At 40.2% G+C, this 10,763-nt stretch overlaps 1 long non-coding RNA gene across 2 annotated transcripts in view; it reads right to left on the reverse strand.

Annotated features, from left to right (window-relative positions):
* LOC133537949 (uncharacterized) overlaps nt 1–2,322 on the reverse strand; it is a 10,611-nt gene extending 8,289 nt beyond the window's left edge. Inside the window, exon 1 of one of the 2 annotated variants that reach the window (XR_009802895.1) lies at nt 2,160–2,322. This is a non-coding gene — a long non-coding RNA (uncharacterized LOC133537949). The remainder of the gene's footprint in view (nt 1–2,159) is intronic. The other variant, XR_009802894.1, reaches the window with a different exon arrangement.
* Nucleotides 2,323–10,763: the final 8,441 nt, after the last annotated feature.

Here is a 10,763-nt window from a genome sequence, read left to right on the forward strand (position 1 = left end):
GTGCTGAAAATCTTAATTTCCCCCTCGGGGATTAACAAAGTATTTCTGATTCTGAAACGTGCAGGTGTTTGTTTGTTCTACTTTGTTGGGCTGAATATCACCTAGAGCAGTTGTCCCCAACCTTTTTGTAGTTGCGGACCGGTCAACGTTTGAAAATTTGTCCCACGGACTTTGGTTTCATAAAGAAATACAATCATGTGTGCTTACGGATTGTATCCCTGCAGATTGTATTGATGTATATTGATATATAATGTATATATTGTGTATTTTATGTTGATTTAATAATACAAAAAAATAAAAATAAAAAATATGTTATTTTTTTATTTCTTGTGCGGCCCGGTGGTTGGGGACCACTGACCTAGAGCGTCCGCCCTGAGATAGGTAGGTTGGGAGTTCAAACCCCGGCCGAGTCATACCAAAGACTATAAAAATGGGACCCATTACCTCCCTGCTTGGGACTCAGCATCAAGGGTTGGATTTTGGGGTTAAATCGCCATAAATGATTCCTGGGCGCGGCACCGCTGCTGCCCACTGCTCCCCTCACCTCCCAGGGGGTGAACAAGGGGATGGGTCAAATGCAGAGGACACATTTCAACGCACCTAGTGTGTTTGACAATCATTGGTACTTTAACTTTAACTTTTACTCATGGACACAATTATACCTTGTTTCTGCTAAACTTCTATTCAGCGTTGATTCAATGTGTCATTTTTTAGAATTTTTAGTTCAGTTTAGCAGCATCGCAGCTGTATCTATTCAAAAGCCCATGGAGAAAATTATTGATTTTACTTCGAACGCATTCATGGTGACATATTTATGGCTGTATTTCTAAAATGACCGTATTCTTTACAGTAATTTTATATTACAGGCAAACCTTTTCCCCAAAGATGTAGGGACTGATTGATTAAAGCAGTGGTTCTCAACCTTTTTTCAGTGATGTAGCCCCTGTGTACATTTTTGTTTTAATTCAAGTACCCCCTAATCAGAACAAAGCATTTTTGGTTGAAAAAAAAGAGAAAAAAGAAGTAAAATACGTCAAATATGTCATCTGTTTCGGATTAATTAAATTGTATAACTGTGCAAAATATTGCTCATTTGTAGTGGTCTTTCTTGAACTATTTGGAAAAAAGATACAAAAATAACTAAAAACTTGTTGAAAAATAAACAAGTGATTCAATTATAAAAAAAATAAAGATTTCTACACATAGAAGTAATCATAGACTTAAAGTGCCCTCTTTGGGGATTGTAATAGAGATCCATCTGGATTCATGAACTTCATTCTAAACATTTCTTCACAAAAAATAAATCTTTAACATCAATATTTATAGAACATGTCCACAAAAAAATCTAAGTTGAATGAAAGTTTCTGCCAATATGGAGGATTATATACTGTATCCAAGATGAAATACTTCTCTAAACTGGACTCAAAGACAAAATGAATGCAAACATACAAAAGTACGTTTTCATGGAGGATAGCTACTGCTGCTTCAGATACAAAAACAGAAAGGTTATACACTCACAACACTTGTTTTATTTTGTTAAAAACAAATGGGACCAAAATGTATTTAATAACAACTTTATCAAATATTTTTTGGACCCATTTATCATATTATAATATCATTATGATAACGTTTTTATGAAGGCGAATAACTCCCTTTTTTTCCTGTAACTCTAATCCCATCCATCCATTTCCTACCGCTTATTCCCTTTTGGGGTCACGGGGGGCGCTGGCGCCTATCTCAGCTACAATCGGGCGGAAGGCAGGGTACACCCTGGACAAGTCGCCATCTCATCGCAGGGCCAACGCAGATAGACAGACAACACTCACACTCACATTCACACACTAGGGCCAATTTAGTGTTGCCAATCAACCTATCCCCAGGTGCATGTCTTTGGAAGTGGGAGGAAGCCGGAGTACCCGGAGGGAACCCACGCATTCACGGGGAGAACATGCAAACTCCACACAGAAAGATCCCGAGCCTTGTTTTGAACCCAGGACTGCAGGACCTTCGTATTGTGAGGCAGACGCACCAACCCCTCTTCCACCGTGAAGCCTGTAACTCTAATGTGCAACCTAAATCTACAACGACTAGAGCTGCACATATGAATTTAAGTTAAAAAAAAAAAAAGAAGAAGAAAAACAAAAGTATGTATGCCTCACCTGGTGTTTAGTCCACCGCAGGTCAATGATGCTGACCTTGAATGGAACATCGTCACAGCAGCGTCTCGCCGACCACGCACGGCACGCTCCAAAACTGTTCGTATCCTCCATGCTCCCACCTGAACCCAATTAAATCAGGTTACCGTGGCAACCGCGTCATAGCAACGCCCTGTCAACACTTCCTGCTTCTCAAGAGGAAGTGGGCGGAGCAATCTGCCGAAAAGGAAATTCAGCATGGACAGGGCCCAGCAATCAATTAGAGAAAACAAAATACAAACAAGGCTTCACGGTGGCAGAGGGGTTAGTGCGTCTGCCTCGCAATACGAAGTTCCTGTAGTCCTGGGTTCAAATCCAGGCTCGGGATCTTTCTGTGTGGAGTTTGCATGTTCTCCCCGTGAATACTCCGGCTTCCTCCCACCTCCAAAGACATGCACCTGGGGATAGGTTGATTGGCAACACTAAATTGGCCCTAGTGTGTGAATGTGAGTGTGAATGTTGTCTGTCTATCTGTGTTGGCCCTGCGATGAGGTGGCGACTTGTCCAGGGTGTACCCCGCCTTCCGCCCGATTGTAGCTGAGATAGGCGCCAGCGCCCCCCGCGACCCCAAAAGGGAATAAGCGGTAGAAAATGGATGGAAAATACAAACAATATAAACGAATAAGGAAATTTGGCTCCAACGATCTTTTTTTTTTTAAATCACATTCGTTTTTCTTATTCACTGAACATGAAAAACACTTCTTGCAGTATTCCTTTTATTAATTGTTTGTGCCAGGATCTCCCAGGAGCGCACATGCAGGGCGCTAAAAAAAAGTAGTTTCCATTTTAGATGCACTTCAGGACTGCCTTTAAAATGCTCATAAAAAGTGGTACATATACTGTATATATACAGTACAAGCCAAAAGTTACATCTTCTCATTCAATGCCTTTCCTTTATTTTCATGACTATTTACATTGTAGATTGTCACTGAAGGCATCAAAACTATGAATGAACACATGCAGTTATGTACTTAACAAAAAAAATGGGTGAAATAACTGAAAACATGTTTTGTATTCTATCCATCCATCCATTTTCTACCGCTTATTCCCTTTTGGGGCCGCGGGGGGCGCTGGCGCCTATCTCAGCTACAATCGGTCGGAAGGCGGGGTACACCCTGGACAAGTCGCCACCTCATCGCAGGGCCAACACAGATAGACAGACAACATTCACACTCACATTCACACACTAGGGCCAATTTAGTGTTGCCAATCAACCTATTCTAGTTTCTTGAAAATAGCCACCCTTTGCTCTGATTACTTTTTTGCACACTCTTGGCATTCTCTCGATGAGCTTCAAGAGGTAGTCGCCTGAAATTGTTTTCACGTCAAACGTGTGCTTGAAGCTCATCTAGAGAATGTCAAGAGTGTGCAAAGCAGTATTTCACCTTTTTTTTGTTAAGTACATACACTATATTGCCAAAAGTACGTATTTGGCCACCGGCCTTTACTCACATATGAACTTGAAGTGCCATCCCATGGAATTGTCCAAAATGTTTTGGTATCCTGGAGCATTTAGAGTTCCTTTCTTTCACTGGAACCAAGGGGCCAAAACCAACTCTTGAAAAACAACCTTGCACCATAATTCCTCCTCCACCAAATTTCACACTCGGCACAATCCAGTCCAAAACGTAGCGTTCTCCTGGCAACCTCCAAACCCAGATTCGTCCATCACACTGCCAGATGGAAAAGCGTGATTCATCACTCCAGAGAATGCAACTCCACTGCCCTAGAGTCCGGTGGCAACGTGCTTTACACCACTGCATTCCACGCTTTGCATTGGACTTGGTGATGTATGGCTTAGATGCAGCTGCTCGGCGATGGAAACCCATTCCATGAAGCTCTCTGCGTACTGTACGTGGGCTAATTGGAAGGTCACAATAAGTTTGGAGCTCTGTAGCAACTGACTGTCCAGAAAGTCTTTGCATTATGCGCTCCAGCATCCACTGACCCCTCTCTGTCAGTTTACGTGGCCTACCACTTGGTGGCTGAGTTGCTGTTGTTCCCAAAACACTTCACTTTTCTTATAGTAAAGTTGACTTTGGAATATTTAGAGCGAGGAAATTTCACGACTGGATTTGTTGCACAGGTGGCATCCTATGACAGTTCAACGCTGGAAATCACTGAGAGCAGCCCATTCTTTCACAAATGTTTGTACAAACAGTCTCCAGGCCTAAGTCCTTGATTTTATACAGCGGGCCAAGTGATTAGGACACCTGATTCTCATCATTTGGAAGGGTGGCCAAATACTTTTGGCACTATAGTGTAACTCCACGTGTCCATTCATAGTTTTGATGCCTTCAGTGACAATCTACAATGTAAATGGTCATGGAAATAAAGTGAACACATTGAACGAGGTGAAAGTGTGTCCAAACTTTTGGCTTGTTCTGTATGTCTGCAGCAAAGATGCATGTTAACATGGATGTGCAAGTAATTAGTGTCTCCATGGTGAAAACCACAGTGTTTTCTTCATTTGGATGACTATTTGTAGATTGTCACTGAAGGCATCAAAACTATGAATGAACACATGTGGAGTTATGCACTTCACAAAAAATGGTGAAATAACTGAAAACGTGTTATATTCTATCTTCTTCAAAATAGCCACCGTTTGCTCTGATTACTGTTTTGCACACTCTTGGCATTCTCTCGATGGGTGTAATTTTAAGGACCCAAATGGGGGCCACAAACAAAAGCTTGTTTAGGGGCCCCAAAAAGAGGAGGGCCAGCCCATCCATCCATCCATCATCCCAAAGCTCATGACCATAGGTGAGGATGGGAACGTAGATCGACCGGTAAATTGAGAGCTTTGCCTTCCGGCTCAGCTCATTCTTCACCACAACGGATCGATACAACGTCCGGAGGGCCAGCCTTCAGTTGAAAATGTCCGATTATCATGACAGGAAGCAATAGGCATAATATTGTCTCTGTGTTTAATATATTGGAAAATAACACACTTTTACAATAGAGAGGAAATGCCTGTGCTCGTGTAGACACATGTCCCTGCTTCCTGCAGTCACAACATGCAATCCTTTCAGAGTAAATGCACACACATGACAGCATGTCAGCATATGAAATGATAATATTCCCCCTGAGGGGAAAACAAATCTCTCTCTCTCACACACATACACACACGAGCACACACACACTCACAAGACTGCTTTATTTGGTCTCGAAAATACACTTTGTTGCTGCCGCCTGCCCGAGAGCAGTAAAGCTATTCAGTTATTTGGTGGATAAAAGTCATGATGGTGTGCAGCCCCAATATGCTGATGCAGCAGAATTAATTACACACACATACAAATCATTTGTGATATAGAAACAGCATCCATTGCATGCTGTAATATTTCAGCAGGTCGTCCACCAGTTGAAGCCTTCAGACAAAGTGAAACTAAAGAGAAAATGTTGGTTTTTTTACGGCCCCTTGTCACACTGCCCAAATAGCTAATAGTGCCACCGCCTTTGTCTCCGGTGAGTAAAAAAAAAAGGGTCAAATGAGGGTATTAACTGAGTCCGCCTCCAATGGGACATGATGGCAACATGACCCCATCGGTGACCTTTTTTTTTTTCTTCCCCGGACAATGCCAGCATGTTTTGACAGCGCTGTAAAAATAAAACTCGCCTGCCCAGAAATAATGTGGAAATAACAAAGTTGTTTTTAAAGCATGCTAATAAAGCAGGCGAGCCGAGTTAGTTAGCGCTTAGCAGCAATTCATGTCCAAAAAAAAAAGGTGTCAAAAGGCACACATGGATAATGGTTGCATTGTAGCAATCTACATATTTAGAGAGGAGCAGTTGGTTTTATGGATTTGTGCCCATTGCTTACAATCCCTATCTGGCAAGTTGTATTACCCCTTTCTGTGCATTCTAAATAGTGAAAAACTGCTACCACGAGGCGGCTAACAATGCGGGTGGTTAAAAACATAAAAAAACGTCCAAAAACGTTCCACTTACATGCCTCCACCTGCGTATTAACCAAGCTATAGCGACAATGTTGTTGTAGGAGCTAACACAGAGGAACTACTTTTTTAGCGACTACCAGCCAATTTGAGCTGCTATAACGTCGGTTACGACCCGCTGTAAAAGACCGAAAAGAAGAAAGAACTTCAGTGGCATCTGCTGTATGTAATGCTGGGTTATAAATCAGGGGTCCCAAAACTTTTTGACTCGGGGGATGCATTGGAATAAAACAATTTGACCGAGGCCGGGCTGTGTGTGTGTATGTATATATACGTATATATATATATATATATATATATATATATACGTATATATATATATATATATATATATATATATATATACACACACACACATATATATAAATATACACATATATATATATATACACACACATACACTTATATATATTTATACACACACATACACATATATATATATACACATATACATATATATATATACATACATATGTATATATATACATATATATACATATATACAGTATATATATACATATATATAAAGTATATATACATATATATATATATACATATACATGTGTATATATATACATATATGTGTATATATATACACATATATACGTATATATACACACATATATACATATATATATACATATATGTATATACACATATATACATATATATACACATATATATATACATATATGTATATACACATATATATACACATATATACATATATATACACATATATATACACACACAGACACATATATATACCGTATATATATATATATATATATATATATATATATATATATATATACATATATACAAGCCTGTTTCGCAGGTTTTCCTGCTCATCAGGGGATTTTGGCAAGACATGCATCCATAATGTGCTATTTTTTCAATCACTTTTTAAAACAAACCACATGGTGGCATCGTTCAAAAAGATTGACTTGAAATTTCTCACACAACTCAACTTGTGGGCATTTCAGAGGATCAGCACAAAATTTTATAAACATTTTCAGGGGTCCTCTATTTGGTCTGAAGTATAAAATCCTGTTTTGCAGGGAATCCTGCAAAACAGGCTTGTAGGGATATATATATATATATATATATATATATATATATATATATATATATATATATATATATATATATATATATATGGGACCCATTGCCTCCATGGTTGGCACTCAGCATCAAGGGTTCGAATTTACCAACATTGTGTCAATGTGTGTGTGAATGAGTTATTATGATGTATAATGTAAAGCGCTTTGGCTATCATTTCAGGTATAGTAAAAAGCTATATAAATAGAGACCATTTACCATTTTCTACTTTTAACGACTCAAAGCTATTGGGTGAAAACTTGGCAAGACATGCATCCATACTGTGCTTTTTTAAAAAACTTTTTAAAAATATACCACATGGTGGCACTGTTTAAAAAGATTGACTTGAAATTTCTCACACAACCCAACTTCGGGGCGTTCAGCACAGAATTTAATAAATCATTTTCAGGGGTCCTCTATTATGTCTGAAGGATTCAACTGAGATGACGTAATGAGGTTTTTTGTGTCATACCCAAGGCGTGACAGCAGGACTTGAACAAGGAGCCCGCCAGTGCGTGCACTGAAAGGATGAGGCGTCACCGTGCGGCGGTCATAAACGAGTATAAATACATTGACTTGATTCCCGCCTGATTATAAACACACATACACACAAAACGACCTTACAAATAAATCTAAGGTGGGGGCCTTTCAAATGAGCAACGCTACAGTATTTATATCATTACACCAGGGGTGTCAAACGTACGGCCCGAGGGCCGACGAACAGGTTTTACCCGGCCCGCGGGGTGTGTTTGCTAAGTATAAAAATTAACCTGACATTTTTGAATGAAACAAACAGCTGTTCTTAATGTGTCCACTGGATGTCGCAATAGCAATTATTTGTATCTTTGTAGATGATGTTAAAGATGTACAAAATAAACCACATGATGTTAGTACATCAGTCGAGGAAAATGAGCAAACTACATGAATATTGTCAGCGAACCTGTTCTGTCTCCCTGTAATGTTTGTCTGATCTTAAATGGGATTGTGCTGAAAATTTGAATTTCTCCTTGGGGAATAATAAAGTATTTCTGATTCTGATAACATACTGCAATTTGATTTTGATATAATTTTTTGCCGACACTATGGGGAACATCCATTTTCTACCGCTTGTCCCTTTTTTAGGGTTGCGGGGGGTCGCTGCAGCCTATCTCAGCTGCATTCGGGCGGTAGGCGGGGTACAACCTGGACAAGTCGCCACCTCATGGCAGTATGGGGAAGATATGAACCATTAATTAGATGCTTATTAACATGCAAATTAGTAACATATTGGCTTTTAATTAGTCATTATTACGTAATTATTAACGCCTTATTCTGCATGGCCTTATTATACAAGCAGTAAGCCATTAACTAAGAGTCTTCCCTCAATAAACTCACAATTATTGCTTATTAGAAACCCTAACCCTAACTCTAACCCTTATATGTGCAAATATTGTCCATCCATCCATCCATTTTTTACCGCTTGTCCCGTTCGGGGTCGCAGGTGGGAGCTGGAGCCTATCTCAGCTGCATTCGGGCGGAAGGCAGTGTACACCCTGAACAAGTCGCCACCTCATCGCAGGGCCAACACAGATAGACAGACAACATTCACACTCACATTCACACACTAGGGCCAATTTAGTGTTGCCAATCAACCTATTCCCAGGTGCATGTCTTTGGAGGTGGGAGGGGCCTATCCCCAGGTGCATGTCTTTGGAGGTGGGAGGGGCCTATCCCCAGGTGCATGTCTTTGGGAGTGGGAGGAAGCCGGAGTAGCCGGAAGGAACCCACACAGTCACGGGTGGAACATGCAAACTCCACACAGAAAGATCCCGAGCCCGGGATTGAACCGAGGACTACTCAGGACCTTTGTATTATGAGGCACATGCACTAACCCCTGTGCCACCGTGCTGCCCCCCTAGTGTCCAAATAACTCTAAATTAAGTATTTGTTACTTAGAATATGTTCCCCATACTAAAGTGTTACCATTTTTTTTTCTTAATAGATTGAAAATGAACCCCATTGAGTTGACTGATGAACATTATCACATAATCTATTCAGAAAGTATAAATAACAACAAATAAAGAAAGAATACTATTAACGGCAACATGTAAGTGTAACAAACAACAACTGTCATGATCTGTGATCCGGATCATGTTTTGTTTAGTTATGTTCTGTTAATTTTGGACTCCCTTAGTTCCTGTTTTGTGCACTTTGGGAGTTTGTTTTGGTTTCAATGGGTACTAATTGGTTTCACCTGCCTCTGATTAGTGCTCTGCACGTTCCCCTGCTGTTGAGCACTAATCAGAGAGCTATTTTTTTCACGTTGCTCGCCACAGTCGGTGTGGCTTCATTGTTTGCTATACTCAACTGTTACGTTCCGATATTCCTGTTCTGGATTCCTGTGCTAAGTTTTTGCCTTAGCTTCCCGTGCGATCGGCACGTTTTTCTTTTGTGTATTTCTGTCTCCTTGGTACAAGTATGATTTATGATTAATAAGTCCTCCCCTACCTTATGCTGTCGGTTCTCCATTACGGGAGAACAAATCCTGACCCGACCTCGCCGCATGTGACAACAACACTATGATTTGTACAATTTCAGAATATGCTTGTTCTATTTTTAAACGAAGAAAACAATCTGTAGTTGTCTTCATCTTTAAAGGCCTACTGAAACCCACTACTACCGACCACGCGGTCTGATAGTTTATATATCAATGATGAAATATTAACATTGCAACACATGTCAATACGGCCTTTTTAGTTTACTAAATTGCATTTTAAAATTTCCCGCCAAGTCTCCTGTTGAAAACGTCACGGAATGCTGACGTGCACGCGTGACGTCATGGACTGTTAGGAAATATTAGCGCTGCGCACACACACAGCTAAAAGTCGTCTGCTTTAACCGCATAATTACACAGTATTTTGGACATCTGTGTTGCTGAATCTTTTGCAATTTGTTCAATTAATATTGGACAAGTCAAAGTAGAAAGATGGAGTTGGGAAGCTTTAGCCTTTAGCCACACAAACACACGGTGATTCCTTGTTTAAAATTCCCGGAGGTGAAGCTTTACTATGGATCAGAGCGGTCAAGCGAACATGGATCCCGACCACTTGTCAACCGGCAGGTTTCGGTGAGAAAATTGTGGTAAAAAGTCGCCTCTTACCGGAGATCAGCTGAGCTTGTGTCGTCCCTAAAGCTCCCGTCAACTTCCATCAAACACTGGCCTCAAGACACCCGTGGATACACCCTTCCGACTATCAGGTACTATTACACTCACTAAAACACTAGCAACACAATAGAAAGATAAGGGATTTCCCAGAATTAGCCTAGTAAATGTGTCTAAAAACATCTGAATTCGTCCCAATGCAATCGCGTTTTTTTTAACTAGATTTTTATTTTTTTATTTTTTTTCTAGTCCGTTGCTATCAATATCCTCAAACACGAATCTTTCATCCTCGCTCAAATTAATGGGGAAATTGTCGTTCCGAATAGCTCTTTTTGTTGGAGGCTCCCATTAAAAACAATGTGAGAATGTGAG

The sequence above is a fragment of the Nerophis ophidion genome, linkage group LG19, assembly GCF_033978795.1.
Source record: "Nerophis ophidion isolate RoL-2023_Sa linkage group LG19, RoL_Noph_v1.0, whole genome shotgun sequence".
Classification (NCBI taxonomy): domain Eukaryota; kingdom Metazoa; phylum Chordata; class Actinopteri; order Syngnathiformes; family Syngnathidae; genus Nerophis; species Nerophis ophidion.